Source organism: Octodon degus, unplaced genomic scaffold (genome assembly GCF_000260255.1).
Source record: "Octodon degus isolate 3935 unplaced genomic scaffold, OctDeg1.0 scaffold00001, whole genome shotgun sequence".
NCBI lineage: Eukaryota > Metazoa > Chordata > Mammalia > Rodentia > Octodontidae > Octodon > Octodon degus.
Window position 1 is genome coordinate 3,181,338 of NW_004524577.1, and position 5,849 is coordinate 3,187,186.

At 48.7% G+C, this 5,849-nt stretch overlaps 1 pseudogene; it reads left to right on the forward strand.

Moving 5' to 3' along the window:
• Window positions 1-5,165, forward strand: part of LOC101583932 — a 26,528-nt pseudogene extending 21,363 nt beyond the window's left edge.
• Window positions 5,166-5,849: the final 684 nt, after the last annotated feature.

The window sequence follows — 5,849 nt, forward strand, 5'->3', positions numbered from 1 at the left end:
GAGGAGAGGGGGGAGAGGGAGGGAAGAAGAGAGGAGAGAGGGGGAGAGGGAGGGGAGGGGAGGGAGGGAGGAGAAGAGGGGGAGGAAGGGAGGGAAAAGGGAAAAAGAGGGAGGGAAGGGGAGGAAGAAAAAGGGAGGGAGAGAAGGGGGAGGGGAGATGGGAGAGAGAGACAGAGAAAGCGTGCGTGCCAAGGTGGCACAGAGTGCCTCTGGGGGGCGCACACCAGCGCAGCTTTGCATCCTAGGACTCACGCAGGCCAAGCCCAGTGCAGTACAGGAAGGCAAGGACGTGGGAGGCGGGGAGGTCACTGGGAGCCATCCCAAAGAGTGGCCGCCTAATTCACGGTGGTTTTAATCTTTTGTTTCCCTGAATAGTCATACTCCGTGTGTTTTCCCACTGGCTATGCCACTGGAATTTTATCATTTTCCAGTCTAAAATGAGTCCTTTCCAGGCAGGGTGGAGCCTTATTTAAGGGGTTGCACTTCATTCACCTTCGGGCGGCGACTACAGGCCCTGCATGCGGTAGGTGCTTGTTAAATGCTTCCCAAATATCTTTTTCATTACTTGAATTGCTGTTTATCATGTAATCTGAACACCAGAAATGGCTGGATGACTAAATATTTGCTTCCTAAACAAACATAAAATCTCCAGTGACGCATAGTCAAGATCCCAATCAAGGTTAACTTACAGAATTACAGCTAAATATTAAGGGCTAAATTACAGTGTGGCGGGGCTGGGGAGATAGCTTGGCAGTCTAAGCACCTGTCTGGCAAGCGCAAGGACCCAAGTTTGATCCCTGGTCTCCCATGTTGTGTCCCCCCACCCCCAGGAGTGGTGGCGCACACCTGTAATCTCAGTGCTGGGGAGGCTGAAACAGGAGGATCACATGAGTCTGAACTGCATAGCAAGACCCTGAACCAAATACATGTTTAAGAAAATTGTAGTGTGGTGCTGGTCTCGCTCTAGACATACACTGCAGTGACTTTGCCACCCCAAAAGCTCAACAACTGAAGCTCCATTTGTGGTCAAAAGCAGAGAAAAACAAGACCCTTGAATGTCCTGCACGAACATCTCTCGGTTCTCTCCTCTTCTCTCCTTCCCTCCTACCCTTCCTTCCTCTCTCCTTTCTGTCTCTTTCCCTCCTCTCCCCCCTTCTGTTTGTCTCTCTCTCTATCTCTGTCTGTCTGTCTGTCTGTCTGTCTGTCTCTCCTCTCTCTTCTCTCCTCTCTTCTCTCTCTCTGTCTCTCTCTGTCTCTCTGTCTCTGTCTCTCTGTCTCTGTCTCTCTGTCTCTCTCTCTGTCTCTCTCTCTCTCTCTCTCTCTGCCTTTTTGTTCCTTCCCTCTGTTTTTCTCTTTGGTAAATTAGCCTGAAATAATTCATACAGAGTAATTTGCATGTGTGATGTGAACTTGGTAGAGATATAATTTGATTGGGGGAAAAATAAGCTTACCAAAGTAGATGCAATTTTAGAGTCAGAGAGAATTCTGCATGTTGAAGAGACAGCCAAATTGCATAGCTGCAGTCAGCGGGAGCTTTCGATTTCTGGTCATCTCAGCAGTTAAAATCCATTTCTTCCTGAAATACTTGTAAGTTCTAAGACTTCTTTTCTTGCACGGGGAAAGGCAAAGGCGATTCCAGTTGAAGCCAAAGTACGGCAGCCAGTTTGATGTCTCACGGCCCTGTCTTACTTTACACGCAACTCTAGACGAAATATACACTTTTTACATTTTAATAATACATTTTTTAGAAAAGGAAATAGAATCTCTTTGTTCACATTCAAAAAGAATTTAGAAGTGAGTCTTCATTTCTTGCCCTAAGGAAAGTTCTGCAGGCAGTAAGTAGAGCTGCCTTGTGTGAAGCGGAGGCGATGCCGCACGCCAAGGTGCAGTGCTGTGGGGGTAAAGCCTGCCCGAAGGAAGCAGCCCCACGTGCCTGCCAACCCGGAGGACCGTTAGCTCCATTTCTCTTTCATAATCCTTTGCACACAGTAGCAGGGCTGCAATTTTACCTAACGCTCTGCTTCACTTAGGAGGGCTTTGGGTTGCAAGCAAATTTACAAGAGAAAATTAGCCTCTGTCACATAACAAAAGAGGGAAGACAGGACTGCCCCACAATGTTGCCAAGAGCTCCGCTTTCTCCTCGCTTCCCTGTATTTTCAGCAAACCCCATTCAAGTCACCAACCAGCTTCTGTTGGCTTCTTGTTGCCCACATCAGAACAGACGTGGTTTCTTCCCAGATGTCCCTCAGTAGTTGTCCCAGTGCCCCGAGATCTCTTGCCTAAGCCAATGACTGATGAGGCAATGGGGTGCAGTGGTCACTTTGAACCAACCAGCACAGGTGCTGCTAGACTCAGGGTCACCTCCTGACAAACCCGTCACACACTGAAAACACCAGAAGGCAGCAGTGCATTTAGTTACACTTACCTGCAGCTTAGCAACACACCTAGAGTGCAAGCTACTTCCCCTGGTGATCGCGTGGTGGGCTAGAGTGCTCACTGCCCCAGCCAGCATCTTAAGGAACAGTTAGGGGCTGGGAGACAGCTCAGCAGTCTAAGTGCCTGCCTGGCAAGCGCAAGGAGCTAGGTTGGATCCCCACTACCACATGCCGTGCAGGCCATGGAAACCGGATATAGTGGTGCACGTCTGTAATCCCAGCACTGGGGAGGCTGAGACGGGAGGATCACTATGAGTTTAAACTGCATAGCGAGACCCTGTATCAAAAATAATAATAATAATTTTTAAAAGAATTTTGAGGGGCTGGTTAGATGGCTCAGTGGTCTATAGTACCCACTTAGAACAAGCTTAGCAAAGCACAGGGACTGCGGTTCAATCCCCCAGCACCACATGCCAGCCAGCCCTGCCCCCTGGTGGGCTGAGCTGGCCACACACACACATAAATAAATAAATAAAATTAAAAGAAAATTTTTTTTGACACATGGTCACTCTAAGTTGCCCAGACTGGGTTCAAACTTGAAATCCTCCTGCTTCAGCTTTGGGTTAAATATTTAACCCAATGCAAGACTCCAGTTCTCTACCCAAGCCCTCTCATCCTCTGAAGCTTGGTTCCTCATTTTCCCTCTCAGGATGGCATCAAGGAGCATGGGAAAGCTGCTGCCGGCGACTGGCTCCTCTCTGCCTGCCCCGTCTCTGTCCGTGGTCCCCCCGCAGTGCTGGCTCCAGTCCTTGCTGGTCACTGAGCCCCGCCCTAGCCTCTGCTGCCGGTCAGCATGGGCAGTACTGCCCACGGGTCGTTCACCTGCAGGCTCTCTCCTGGGGAGCTGAGCCAGCACCTTGCGCTGGGTGACACCACGTTGGCATTTGCTAGCTTTGCAGGCCTATCTGGGCCTTTACTGTGACACTCACTCATCACCCTGGCTCAGGCCACTACTCTACAGCTCTTGATTATAGAATCATTTTTGCCTTGTAACAGAAAGGCAGCCTGCACACGTACCTTCATTGGATTCCTTCTTGGTGACGGTGGAAGGACATGTCAGGCAGATTTCAAGGCACTGGGAAAGTGACAGCAATCACATAGCCAGCCCACTCCACCACCAACGCTCTTCTAAGATGCAGCCATCCTACGTTCATGCCCAATGGTCATTTTCACCCGAGTCCCTTACAGGGATGGACTCTCAAGCCCCACTGCCCTGCTATTTTCCCCTAAATGCCTCTAGTTATTTCTTATGTGCTTCCCCAGCCCCAGCCAAAAGGGGTTGATTCAGCCAAGGGGAGAAAAGACATGTATCAATATTTCTATTTTATTTGGTACAAGGTCTCACGACACAGCTCAGACTCCTAGCGCTCCTCTTGCCCCAGCCGCTCCAGCACTGAGATTACAGGCCATGAACCACCACGCCTGGCTTTGGTGGCCTGCACAATGTGCCAAGGACCTGGGGCCCACAGCATGTGGTAGCAGGGATCAGACTTGGGTCCTTGTGCTTGCCAGGCAGGCACTTAGGCCACCAAGGATCTCCCCAGCCTGAGAAAGGACACACTTATCTGACCCCTTGTCCTTCTTTTCCTCCTCTCTAACATCCAAAACCCTGGACCAAAAAGGAGGTAGTATTCTCCTTCTGCTTGCCCTCCTCTGAGCTCCCCCTTCCAACCACTTTCTTTTCTCTCCTGCGGCCTTCTTTATTCTCCCAGGTATGTATCCCTTACCTCTCCTGGGGAAATAGGCCTTCCAGGCTTGCCTTATTAAGGAAGGTGGTTACCCCTTAACAGAGAAAATTAACCAGGTTGCTGAGAAAGGAGAAACACTTTTGCAAAATAGCAGGAGTACTTGTCGACATTTTTCTTCCAACAGCTCAATTGTCTAAGCCAAATGTGTGCTTTCCAATTTGAAAGAGGCAAAATTTTACTGAAGAAAATTACTTCTATGGGGGCCGGCCAAATAATTCAACAGATTAAAGCACCTGCAAGCAGGTGCAGGGGCCAGGGGTTCACTCCCCAGGGCTGCTGAGCTGGCTCAATCCCCAGGGCATGATGAGATAGCAGTTGAGACTGGGCGTGGTGGCGCGAGCCTGTAATCCCAGCTCTTGGGAGGCTGTAAACAGGCGGATTACTATAAATCTGATCTAGTAGTGAGACCCTGAACACCCTGTAGACCCTTCCCTAAAATTTAAAAACAGAGAGAAAATTACTTTTAAGAACTTATTTTTCTCTGGACTCAGCTTCCCACCCTGCACATTCCAACTCGCTGGGGCCACCACCATCTCCTTAATGATGCGTGAGAAATTGGAATGGGATTACCAGGACTTGGAGTGTTCTTCCTGATCTTTAGAATGATTCTCTTTTTTTTTTTTTTTTTTTTTGACAAAGCACTACCGCTTATTGGAAATGTTTTATTTGTGTCTGGCTTGGCCTTGGTAACTGGTTTAAAAAGAACATTCAGATTCTTCTTCCAAAAACATAAAAGGAAAGCTACAGGGCTTTTCCGGGAGGTGGACCTGTAGCCCTTATTGGTTGGCCTTTGATAGGCATGAGCTTCAAAACTTATGAATTCCTTCTCCTGCTCAAGGGCTTCTTTCCTGTGGTTATTGGCTTTCTTAGAAGAGTATTGGTCTTTAGATCCATCCTACATTTACCTGGAATTAGATCATGTGTACATAAAGTTGGAGAAAGCAACAATATGGTAGCAACAAGAGAATTTGAAGTATTGTAAAATATTTCACATTTAAAATACGGTATTACTTATAAAATCCTTTGAAGAATATTCAGCACTAACTTAAATTACACGAAAGAGTTTGCAATGTTCCTTACAGAAGTTTAAACGTATAGCCTACACAATATCAACAGCAATCAGCAGAAAGCCAGTGAAAACAGGCTACCGGGCTGGCCAGATAGCTCAGCGGACTATAAAGCACCTGCTTAGGCAGATGCAGGGACCAAGGTTCGATCCCCGGTGTGCCGTGCCGCCCCGCCCCCGGGGCACACTGAGAGAGCGGGTGAGACTGAACGTGGTGGCGCGCGCCTGTAATCCCAGCGCTTGGGAGGCTGCGCACAGGCCGATCACGAGTCTGGTCTGTGTAGTGCGATCCTGTGGACACTGTGCTAAATACATTAAAAAAAAAACCAAAAACAGGCTTCTGATCCATTGGTCTGAGAAATGGGCAAGCAAACCGAGGCGGTGAAATCCACATTACAGTGCGGACTGAAACTCTCAAAGCCTGTTTTCCTTGTCCTCCCGCCATGCCTGTTTTTTTGAGTCAGGGTTTCACTATGTTCAGCTGGCCCGTTACTGCTTCCTAAGGCTCAAGAGCGTCCCTGCGGGTTGGCTCTTAGAAATGCCCACAGTGACAGCGCAACATTTCCAAGTGCCCTGCGTCTCTGAAAGTGACGCACCAGT